At 31.1% G+C, this 12,860-nt stretch overlaps 5 non-coding genes across 5 annotated transcripts; all 5 read right to left on the bottom strand.

Moving 5' to 3' along the window:
* Positions 1–1,251: 1,251 nt before the first annotated feature.
* TRNAH-GUG (transfer RNA histidin (anticodon GUG)) lies at positions 1,252–1,323 on the bottom strand. Its single transcript has one exon. It is a non-coding gene; the product is annotated as a tRNA-His (tRNA).
* Positions 1,324–4,035: 2,712 nt separating this feature from the next.
* On the bottom strand, positions 4,036–4,107 carry TRNAH-GUG (transfer RNA histidin (anticodon GUG)). Its single transcript has one exon. It is a non-coding gene; the product is annotated as a tRNA-His (tRNA).
* A 2,718-nt stretch (positions 4,108–6,825) lies between these two features.
* TRNAH-GUG (transfer RNA histidin (anticodon GUG)) lies at positions 6,826–6,897 on the bottom strand. The gene has a single exon. It is a non-coding gene; the product is annotated as a tRNA-His (tRNA).
* A 2,712-nt stretch (positions 6,898–9,609) lies between these two features.
* Positions 9,610–9,681, bottom strand: TRNAH-GUG (transfer RNA histidin (anticodon GUG)). Its single transcript has one exon. It is a non-coding gene; the product is annotated as a tRNA-His (tRNA).
* A 2,712-nt stretch (positions 9,682–12,393) lies between these two features.
* Positions 12,394–12,465, bottom strand: TRNAH-GUG (transfer RNA histidin (anticodon GUG)). Its single transcript has one exon. It is a non-coding gene; the product is annotated as a tRNA-His (tRNA).
* Positions 12,466–12,860: the final 395 nt, after the last annotated feature.

Genomic DNA, 12,860 nt, shown 5'->3' with positions numbered 1-12,860 from the left:
CCCTTGGACATGCTCATTGTTAGTAATTATAGTGGGTCAATATGTCATAAAAAAAGCATAATATTGTACGAACAACATTCTCGTGTTGCAGCCACTTTCAACTGCACTTAGTGCAATGACACCTTTTTACATGTGCAAAACCGCGATATAGGCCAAAATTGTCTATATTGTCCATTTGAATATCTGGGTTTCGTTCATTTTTTTCAGCAAGGAAGTACGATTTTGGAAACAAAACATGTACTACTCTTGTGTAGGCCAAGATACATAGGCTTTGGTAGAAAGATATGTCCTTCCAGATCCTAAATATTGATATAGTTAGTTTAAAGGGTTTCAATTTGTCCATGTCAGTATTGTCTGGTGAAGACATGCTGTATGAGGCCACGAAAGTTTACTTTTAATTGTTTAGTTTTGCGAGTATATATTTTCTCATCATTGTCTTTGTTATCGTCATGACGAATATTTGAAAGAATTTTCAGTAAATTATTTGGGAAAATTTATATGTGAGAAAAATGTCTATTTTTCTATTTTATTTTATCCCCATATTTTTGTGCGTGCAACGAGGACCTACTTTTGTATTATAAAGTTGGTTATATATAATTACCCTAAAAACACCTAATCTGTTAACTGTCGTCAAGATTATGAAATAGTCACACGTATTATACCGTTGACCTCATATTCTTCGTAATAGTATTTTAATATATTTCTCATGATAACCGTTTACGTATTACTAAAAATTATGAGATAATAATATAAAAAATGAATTGTAAGGGAGTTATTTTGATACGTTTTAAGAAATATAACTTTTCTTTGCAACAGTTTTTTTCACAATATGGAAATTATTGCAGTGTGTATGAAGATTTTTTAAGATCATGACGAGGTAATGTTATGAAAACACGTGCTACAAAACAATTTTTTATTCAGAATTGGAAAGAAGAATTTCGATTAAATATTTATCTTTCTTTATTCTGTACAATGAAATAAAAGCTAGAATTTATTGGATTGAGGTGTTATCTAATTTACAAAGTTCTTTATTTCTGTTTTATAATGTAAAAAGTGTTAATTTTGATAAATATTTTCCTTTGGCGAACACGAGCCAACAGGTGGATTTTTAAAGGTAAATAAATTGTGTAAGATAACATCACGTGATAATTTACTCAAACCTTGATATTCGTTTTTAAACGACAAATGTTGTAAGAGATTACGTATCTGTAATGTCACCCTTAAGGTTTATTTTGGAAAAGTAAACGTTTTTGCCGTGACCAGGATTCGAACCTGGGTTATTGCGGCCACAACGCAATGTCCTAACCACTAGACGATCACGGCAGGTGTGAATATGTTTTGCGTTTTCTTCTTTTTTTTCATAGAATTTGTAGCGAGGTAACACAAGCGACAACCACGATGCAAATGTGTTTCAGTCAAGACTAATGATTCAGAACAAATGTTTAATTTCATCACGTGTATTGTCTCAGTTTTACTGACGTTTGGAGGCTACTCTTATCTTGTTAATGGACTAATTTAAACAGTTCATTTCACACAAAAATCACCATATACATACCTGTTTTATATAATAACAAAATAAATTGTGAACCGATGGTTTAAGTATCGTTTGATTTTTGATATTTTTAATTCTCCTTACCTATAGATATTGGGAGATTTACAATTAAAGTCTTATAATGATCTGAAGTGATTATTACCTCACGTTTGACATGTGTTAAACGTGTAATGATAAAAATAAAGTATTTCACCGTACATATTTCTTAGTGCATTTCATTGCCATTAGAGATTTAAATGTGAGCAAAATTGAGAGTAGAAAATGACCTTCACGTTTGAAATTTAAACTAAAGTCTAAAATGAGTGAGTTATCTGATGTACGAAACGTACTAATCCGTAGTGCGGTGTGTGATTTACAATCTCACTTTAGTCTGAAGTTTTTCTTTTCTTCTCCAGATTTAAAAATTATAGAGCATACGAAATGTATGAAAAGTGAAGAAAAAACGTCATATAAATGTATGTGTGTGTAACAAGAATAATAAAGTTTTATTTAGTTCATCATCTTGATGAAGACGTTTCGCCGAACTGGTATAGGTGAAGTAGTTAGAGTGAAACGTGAAATGGAAACAAAGATCTAAGTTACATAATGAGGAAAACTTGGCTTATTTTCTTCATAATCACATTTATGCTTTATAGATTCACAATAATAACGGGGCCAAGTATTTCACTTCTTTTAAATTTTCTCTTACTTAAATTTGTTACATAGTTTCAGTATTTTCTTTATGTGATTTATTTAGTTTTTTATATAAAAGGAATGGATTGTAAATACTGTAGAATTTTGAATGAAGTATGTGACAAGACGCTATCGAATCCAAATTGTGGAATGATAACTAATCTTCACATAAAGGTTTAGGTGTTGTACGGACGTGACAATCAACTCCTTAGTATCGGTTGAAAGTTATTGTTCACTGGCTTCTTCATATTAGGTCAGTAAATCAAATATAGAGACAGCTGAAAATTTCACTTATAGGTTCGTAGTAAATACAATATTCTAACCAAAGGTTCATGACACTCTTACGAGTACAGAAGATGTGCTACGCCTAAATATGTATTTGTCTCTTTCAGGTCTCGAATTTGCGTTATTACTTTCATAACCAAATATCTTTACCACGAGATGCTACGAGAAACAAAATTTGAGGAATTATTGAGAATTACTTCGTCGAATTTTGGCCAGTTTTATTGGATTAGCCGCAAAGATATTTTTCCGCAGGAAAAACACATTGACATACAAAACCCTTGGACATGCTCATTGTTAGTAATTATAGTGGGTCAATATGTCATAAAAAAGCATAATATTGTACGAACAACATTCTCGTGTTGCAGCCACTTTCAACTGCACTTAGTGCAATGACACCTTTTTTACATGTGCAAAACCGCGATATAGGCCAAAATTGTCTATATTGTCCATTTGAATATCTGGGTTTCGTTCATTTTTTTCAGCAAGGAAGTACGATTTTGGAAACAAAACATGTACTACTCTTGTGTAGGCCAAGATACATAGGCTTTGGTAGAAAGATATGTCCTTCCAGATCCTAAATATTGATATAGTTAGTTTAAAGGGTTTCAATTTGTCCATGTCAGTATTGTCTGGTGAAGACATGCTGTATGAGGCCACGAAAGTTTACTTTTAATTGTTTAGTTTTGCGAGTATATATTTTCTCATCATTGTCTTTGTTATCGTCATGACGAATATTTGAAAGAATTTTCAGTAAATTATTTGGGAAAATTTATATGTGAGAAAAATGTCTATTTTTCTATTTTATTTTATCCCCATATTTTTGTGCGTGCAACGAGGACCTACTTTTGTATTATAAAGTTGGTTATATATAATTACCCTAAAAAACACCTAATCTGTTAACTGTCGTCAAGATTATGAAATAGTCACACGTATTATACCGTTGACCTCATATTCTTCGTAATAGTATTTTAATATATTTCTCATGATAACCGTTTACGTATTACTAAAATTATGAGATAATAATATAAAAAATGAATTGTAAGGGAGTTATTTTGATACGTTTTAAGAAATATAACTTTTCTTTGCAACAGTTTTTTCACAATATGGAAATTATTGCAGTGTGTATGAAGATTTTTTAAGATCATGACGAGGTAATGTTATGAAAACACGTGCTACAAAACAATTTTTTATTCAGAATTGGAAAGAAGAATTTCGATTAAATATTTATCTTTCTTTATTCTGTACAATGAAATAAAAGCTAGAATTTATTGGATTGAGGTGTTATCTAATTTACAAAGTTCTTTATTTCTGTTTTATAATGTAAAAAGTGTTAATTTTGATAAATATTTTCCTTTGGCGAACACGAGCCAACAGGTGGATTTTTAAAGGTAAATAAATTGTGTAAGATAACATCACGTGATAATTTACTCAAACCTTGATATTCGTTTTTAAACGACAAATGTTGTAAGAGATTACGTATCTGTAATGTCACCCTTAAGGTTTATTTTGGAAAAAGTAAACGTTTTTGCCGTGACCAGGATTCGAACCTGGGTTTTTGCGGCCACAACGAAATGTCCTAACCACTAGACGATCACGGCAGGTGTGAATATGTGTTGCGTTTTTTTCTTTTTTTCATAGAATTTGTAGCGAGGTAACACAAGCGACAACCACGATGCAAATGTGTTTCAGTCAAGACTAATGATTCAGAACAAATGTTTAATTTCATCACGTGTATTGTCTCAGTTTTACTGACGTTTGGAGGCTACTCTTATCTTGTTAATGGACTAATTTAAACAGTTCATTTCACACAAAAATCACCATATACATACCTGTTTTATATAATAACAAAATAAATTGTGAACCGATGGTTTAAGTATCGTTTGATTTTTGATATTTTTAATTCTCCTTACCTATAGATATTGGGAGATTTACAATTAAAGTCTTATAATGATCTGAAGTGATTATTACCTCACGTTTGACATGTGTTAAACGTGTAATGATAAAAATAAAGTATTTCACCGTACATATTTCTTAGTGCATTTCATTGACTATAAAGATTTAAATGTGAGCAAAATTGAGGAGAGAAAATGACCTTCACGTTTGAAATTTAAACGAAAGTCTAAAATGAGTGAGTTATCTGATGTACGAAACGTACTAATCCGTAGTGCGGTGTGTGATTTACAATCTCACTTTAGTCTGAAGTTTTTCTTTTCTTCTCCAGATTTAAAAATTATAGAGCATACGAAATGTATGAAAAGTGAAGAAAAAGAAGTCATATAAATGTATGTGTGTGTAAAAAGAATAATAAAGTTTTATTTAGTTCATCATCTTGATTAAGACGTTTCGCCGAACTGGTATAGGTGAAGTAGTTAGAGTGAAACGTGAAATGGAAACAAAGATCTAAGTTACATAATGAGGAAAACTTGGCTTATTTTCTTCATAATCACATTTATGCTTTATAGATTCACAATAATAACGGGGCCAAGTATTTCACTTCTTTTAAATTTTCTCTTACTTAAATTTGTTACATAGTTTCAGTATTTTCTTTATGTGATTTATTTAGTTTTTTTATATAAAAGGAATGGATTGTAAATACTGTAGAATTTTGAATGAAGTATGTGACAAGACGCTATCGAATCCAAATTGTGGAATGATAACTAATCTTCACATAAAGGTTTAGGTGTTGTACGGACGTGACAATCAACTCCTTAGTATCGGTTGAAAGTTATTGTTCACTGGCTTCTTCATATTAGGTCAGTAAATCAAATATAGAGACAGCTGAAAATTTCACTTATAGGTTCGTAGTAAATACAATATTCTAACCAAAGGTTCATGACACTCTTACGAGTACAGAAGATGTGCTACGCCTAAATATGTATTTGTCTCTTTCAGGTCTCGAATTTGCGTTATTACTTTCATAACCAAATATCTTTACCACGAGATGCTACGAGAAACAAAATTTGAGGAATTATTGAGAATTACTTCGTCGAATTTTGGCCAGTTTTATTGGATTAGCCGCAAAGATATTTTTCCGCAGGAAAAACACATTGACATACAAAACCCTTGGACATGCTCATTGTTAGTAATTATAGTGGGTCAATATTTCATAAAAAAGCATAATATTGTACGAACAACATTCTCGTGTTGCAGCCACTTTCAACTGCACTTAGTGCAATGACACCTTTTTTACATGTGCAAAACCGCGATATAGGCCAAAATTGTCTATATTGTCCATTTGAATATCTGGGTTTCGTTCATTTTTTTCAGCAAGGAAGTACGATTTTGGAAACAAAACATGTACTACTCTTGTGTAGGCCAAGATACATAGGCTTTGGTAGAAAGATATGTCCTTCCAGATCCTAAATATTGATATAGTTAGTTTAAAGGGTTTCAATTTGTCCATGTCAGTATTGTCTGGTGAAGACATGCTGTATGAGGCCACGAAAGTTTACTTTTTAATTGTTTAGTTTTGCGAGTATATATTTTCTCATCATTGTCTTTGTTATCGTCATGACGAATATTTGAAAGAATTTTCAGTAAATTATTTGGGAAAATTTATATGTGAGAAAAATGTCTATTTTTCTATTTTATTTTATCCCCATATTTTTGTGCGTGCAACGAGGACCTACTTTTGTATTATAAAGTTGGTTATATATAATTACCCTAAAAAACACCTAATCTGTTAACTGTCGTCAAGATTATGAAATAGTCACACGTATTATACCGTTGACCTCATATTCTTCGTAATAGTATTTTAATATATTTCTCATGATAACCGTTTACGTATTACTAAAAATTATGAGATAATAATATAAAAAATGAATTGTAAGGGAGTTATTTTGATACGTTTTTAGAAATATAACTTTTCTTTGCAACAGTTTTTTTCACAATATGGAAATTATTGCAGTGTGTATGAAGATTTTTTAAAGATCATGACGAGGTAATGTTATTGAAACACGTGCTACAAAACAATTTTATATTCAGAATTGGAAAGAAGAATTTCGATTAAATATTTATCTTTCTTTATTCTGTACAATGAAATAAAAGCTAGAATTTATTGGATTGAGGTGTTATCTAATTTACAAAGTTCTTTATTTCTGTTTTATAATGTAAAAAGTGTTAATTTTGATAAATATTTTCCTTTGGCGAACACGAGCCAACAGGTGGATTTTTAAAGGTAAATAAATTGTGTAAGATAACATCACGTGATAATTTACTCAAACCTTGATATTCGTTTTTTAAACGACAAATGTTGTAAGAGATTACGTATCTGTAATGTCACCCTTAAGGTTTATTTTGGAAAAAGTAAACGTTTTTGCCGTGACCAGGATTCGAACCTGGGTTATTGCGGCCACAACGCAATGTCCTAACCACTAGACGATCACGGCAGGTGTGAATATGTTTTGCGTTTTCTTTTTTTTTTCATAGAATTTGTAGCGAGGTAACACAAGCGACAACCACGATGCAAATGTGTTTCAGTCAAGACTAATGATTCAGAACAAATGTTTAATTTCATCACGTGTATTGTCTCAGTTTTACTGACGTTTGGAGGCTACTCTTATCTTGTTAATGGACTAATTTAAACAGTTCATTTCACACAAAAATCACCATATACATACCTGTTTTATATAATAACAAAATAAATTGTGAACCGATGGTTTAAGTATCGTTTGATTTTTGATATTTTTAATTCTCCTTACCTATAGATATTGGGAGATTTACAATTAAAGTCTTATAATGATCTGAAGTGATTATTACCTCACGTTTGACATGTGTTAAACGTGTAATGATAAAAGTAAAGTATTTCACCGTACATATTTCTTAGTGCATTTCATTGCCATTAGAGATTTAAATGTGAGCAAAATTGAGAGTAGAAAATGACCTTCACGTTTGAAATTTAAACGAAAGTCTAAAGTGAGTGAGTTATCTGATGTACGAAACGTACTAATCCGTAGTGCGGTGTGTGATTTACAATCTCACTTTAGTCTGAAGTTTTTCTTTTCTTCTCCAGATTTAAAAATTATAGAGCATACGAAATGTATGAAAAGTGAAGAAAAAACGTCATATAAATGTATGTGTGTGTAACAAGAATAATAAAGTTTTATTTAGTTCATCATCTTGATGAAGACGTTTCGCCGAACTGGTATAGGTGAAGTAGTTAGAGTGAAACGTGAAATGGAAACAAAGATCTAAGTTACATAATGAGGAAAACTTGGCTTATTTTCTTCATAATCACATTTATGCTTTATAGATTCACAATAATAACGGGGCCAAGTATTTCACTTCTTTTTAAATTTTCTCTTACTTAAATTTGTTACATAGTTTCAGTATTTTCTTTATGTGATTTATTTAGTTTTTTATATAAAAGGAATGGATTGTAAATACTGTAGAATTTTGAATGAAGTATGTGACAAGACGCTATCGAATCCAAATTGTGGAATGATAACTAATCTTCACATAAAGGTTTAGGTGTTGTACGGACGTGACAATCAACTCCTTAGTATCGGTTGAAAGTTATTGTTCACTGGCTTCTTCATATTAGGTCAGTAAATCAAATATAGAGACAGCTGAAAATTTCACTTATAGGTTCGTAGTAAATACAATATTCTAACCAAAGGTTCATGACACTCTTACGAGTACAGAAGATGTGCTACGCCTAAATATGTATTTGTCTCTTTCAGGTCTCGAATTTGCGTTATTACTTTCATAACCAAATATCTTTACCACGAGATGCTACGAGAAACAAAATTTGAGGAATTATTGAGAATTACTTCGTCGAATTTTGGCCAGTTTTATTGGATTAGCCGCAAAGATATTTTTCCGCAGGAAAACACATTGACATACAAAACCCTTGGACATGCTCATTGTTAGTAATTATAGTGGGTCAATATGTCATAAAAAAGCATAATATTGTACGAACAACATTCTCGTGTTGCAGCCACTTTCAACTGCACTTAGTGCAATGACACCTTTTTTACATGTGCAAAACCGCGATATAGGCCAAAATTGTCTATATTGTCCATTTGAATATCTGGGTTTCGTTCATTTTTTTCAGCAAGGAAGTACGATTTTGGAAACAAAACATGTACTACTCTTGTGTAGGCCAAGATACATAGGCTTTGGTAGAAAGATATGTCCTTCCAGATCCTAAATATTGATATAGTTAGTTTAAAGGGTTTCAATTTGTCCATGTCAGTATTGTCTGGTGAAGACATGCTGTATGAGGCCACGAAAGTTTACTTTTTAATTGTTTAGTTTTGCGAGTATATATTTTCTCATCATTGTCTTTGTTATCGTCATGACGAATATTTGAAAGAATTTTCAGTAAATTATTTGGGAAAATTTATATGTGAGAAAAATGTCTATTTTTCTATTTTATTTTATCCCCATATTTTTGTGCGTGCAACGAGGACCTACTTTTGTATTATAAAGTTGGTTATATATAATTACCCTAAAAAACACCTAATCTGTTAACTGTCGTCAAGATTATGAAATAGTCACACGTATTATACCGTTGACCTCATATTCTTCGTAATAGTATTTTAATATATTTCTCATGATAACCGTTTACGTATTACTAAAATTATGAGATAATAATATAAAAAATGAATTGTAAGGGAGTTATTTTGATACGTTTTAAGAAATATAACTTTTCTTTGCAACAGTTTTTTTCACAATATGGAAATTATTGCAGTGTGTATGAAGATTTTTTTAAGATCATGACGAGGTAATGTTATGAAAACACGTGCTACAAAACAATTTTTTATTCAGAATTGGAAAGAAGAATTTCGATTAAATATTTATCTTTCTTTATTCTGTACAATGAAATAAAAGCTAGAATTTATTGGATTGAGGTGTTATCTAATTTACAAAGTTCTTTATTCTGTTTTATAATGTAAAAAGTGTTAATTTTGATAAATATTTTCCTTTGGCGAACACGAGCCAACAGGTGGATTTTTAAAGGTAAATAAATTGTGTAAGATAACATCACGTGATAATTTACTCAAACCTTGATATTCGTTTTTAAACGACAAATGTTGTAAGAGATTACGTATCTGTAATGTCACCCTTAAGGTTTATTTTGGAAAAGTAAACGTTTTTGCCGTGACCAGGATTCGAACCTGGGTTATTGCGGCCACAACGCAATGTCCTAACCACTAGACGATCACGGCAGGTGTGAATATGTTTTGCGTTTTCTTCTTTTTTTCATAGAATTTGTAGCGAGGTAACACAAGCGACAACCACGATGCAAATGTGTTTCAGTCAAGACTAATGATTCAGAACAAATGTTTAATTTCATCACGTGTATTGTCTCAGTTTTACTGACGTTTGGAGGCTACTCTTATCTTGTTAATGGACTAATTTAAACAGTTCATTTCACACAAAAATCACCATATACATACCTGTTTTATATAATAACAAAATAAATTGTGAACCGATGGTTTAAGTATCGTTTGATTTTTGATATTTTTAATTCTCCTTACCTATAGATATTGGGAGATTTACAATTAAAGTCTTATAATGATCTGAAGTGATTATTACCTCACGTTTGACATGTGTTAAACGTGTAATGATAAAAATAAAGTATTTCACCGTACATATTTCTTAGTGCATTTCATTGCCATTAGAGATTTAAATGTGAGCAAAATTGAGAGTAGAAAATGACCTTCACGTTTGAAATTTAAACTAAAGTCTAAAATGAGTGAGTTATCTGATGTACGAAACGTACTAATCCGTAGTGCGGTGTGTGATTTACAATCTCACTTTAGTCTGAAGTTTTTCTTTTCTTCTCCAGATTTAAAAATTATAGAGCATACGAAATGTATGAAAAGTGAAGAAAAAACGTCATATAAATGTATGTGTGTGTAACAAGAATAATAAAGTTTTATTTAGTTCATCATCTTGATGAAGACGTTTCGCCGAACTGGTATAGGTGAAGTAGTTAGAGTGAAACGTGAAATGGAAACAAAGATCTAAGTTACATAATGAGGAAAACTTGGCTTATTTTCTTCATAATCACATTTATGCTTTATAGATTCACAATAATAACGGGGCCAAGTATTTCACTTCTTTTTAAATTTTCTCTTACTTAAATTTGTTACATAGTTTCAGTATTTTCTTTATGTGATTTATTTAGTTTTTATATAAAAGGAATGGATTGTAAATACTGTAGAATTTTGAATGAAGTATGTGACAAGACGCTATCGAATCCAAATTGTGGAATGATAACTAATCTTCACATAAAGGTTTAGGTGTTGTACGGACGTGACAATCAACTCCTTAGTATCGGTTGAAAGTTATTGTTCACTGGCTTCTTCATATTAGGTCAGTAAATCAAATATAGAGACAGCTGAAAATTTCACTTATAGGTTCGTAGTAAATACAATATTCTAACCAAAGGTTCATGACACTCTTACGAGTACAGAAGATGTGCTACGCCTAAATATGTATTTGTCTCTTTCAGGTCTCGAATTTGCGTTATTACTTTCATAACCAAATATCTTTACCACGAGATGCTACGAGAAACAAAATTTGAGGAATTATTGAGAATTACTTCGTCGAATTTTGGCCAGTTTTATTGGATTAGCCGCAAAGATATTTTTCCGCAGGAAAAACACATTGACATACAAAACCCTTGGACATGCTCATTGTTAGTAATTATAGTGGGTCAATATGTCATAAAAAAGCATAATATTGTACGAACAACATTCTCGTGTTGCAGCCACTTTCAACTGCACTTAGTGCAATGACACCTTTTTACATGTGCAAAACCGCGATATAGGCCAAAATTGTCTATATTGTCCATTTGAATATCTGGGTTTCGTTCATTTTTTCAGCAAGGAAGTACGATTTTGGAAACAAAACATGTACTACTCTTGTGTAGGCCAAGATACATAGGCTTTGGTAGAAAGATATGTCCTTCCAGATCCTAAATATTGATATAGTTAGTTTAAAGGGTTTCAATTTGTCCATGTCAGTATTGTCTGGTGAAGACATGCTGTATGAGGCCACGAAAGTTTACTTTTTAATTGTTTAGTTTTGCGAGTATATATTTTCTCATCATTGTCTTTGTTATCGTCATGACGAATATTTGAAAGAATTTTCAGTAAATTATTTGGGAAAATTTATATGTGAGAAAAATGTCTATTTTTCTATTTTATTTTATCCCCATATTTTTGTGCGTGCAACGAGGACCTACTTTTGTATTATAAAGTTGGTTATATATAATTACCCTAAAAAACACCTAATCTGTTAACTGTCGTCAAGATTATGAAATAGTCACACGTATTATACCGTTGACCTCATATTCTTCGTAATAGTATTTTAATATATTTCTCATGATAACCGTTTACGTATTACTAAAAATTATGAGATAATAATATAAAAAATGAATTGTAAGGGAGTTATTTTGATACGTTTTAAGAAATATAACTTTTCTTTGCAACAGTTTTTTTCACAATATGGAAATTATTGCAGTGTGTATGAAGATTTTTTTAAGATCATGACGAGGTAATGTTATGAAAACACGTGCTACAAAACAATTTTTTATTCAGAATTGGAAAGAAGAATTTCGATTAAATATTTATCTTTCTTTATTCTGTACAATGAAATAAAAGCTAGAATTTATTGGATTGAGGTGTTATCTAATTTACAAAGTTCTTTATTTCTGTTTTATAATGTAAAAAGTGTTAATTTTGATAAATATTTTCCTTTGGCGAACACGAGCCAACAGGTGGATTTTTAAAGGTAAATAAATTGTGTAAGATAACATCACGTGATAATTTAGTCAAACCTTGATATTCGTTTTTAAACGACAAATGTTGTAAGAGATTACGTATCTGTAATGTCACCCTTAAGGTTTATTTTGGAAAAGTAAACGTTTTTGCCGTGACCAGGATTCGAACCTGGGTTATTGCGGCCACAACGCAATGTCCTAACCACTAGACGATCACGGCAGGTGTGAATATGTTTTGCGTTTTTCTTTTTTTTCATAGAATTTGTAGCGAGGTAACACAAGCGACAACCACGATGCAAATGTGTTTCAGTCAAGACTAATGATTCAGAACAAATGTTTAATTTCATCACGTGTATTGTCTCAGTTTTACTGACGTTTGGAGGCTACTCTTATCTTGTTAATGGACTAATTTAAACAGTTCATTTCACACAAAAATCACCATATACATACCTGTTTTATATAATAACAAAATAAATTGTGAACCGATGGTTTAAGTATCGTTTGATTTTTGATATTTTTAATTCTCCTTACCTATAGATATTGGGAGATTTACAATTAAAGTCTTATAATGATCTGAAGTGATTATTACCTCACGTTTGACATGTGTTAAACGTG

This window comes from Tachypleus tridentatus, chromosome 1 (assembly GCF_004210375.1).
Source record: "Tachypleus tridentatus isolate NWPU-2018 chromosome 1, ASM421037v1, whole genome shotgun sequence".
NCBI lineage: Eukaryota > Metazoa > Arthropoda > Merostomata > Xiphosura > Limulidae > Tachypleus > Tachypleus tridentatus.
Note: the sequence above shows the minus strand (reverse complement) of the source record. Positions and strands in the feature narration are given on the sequence as shown.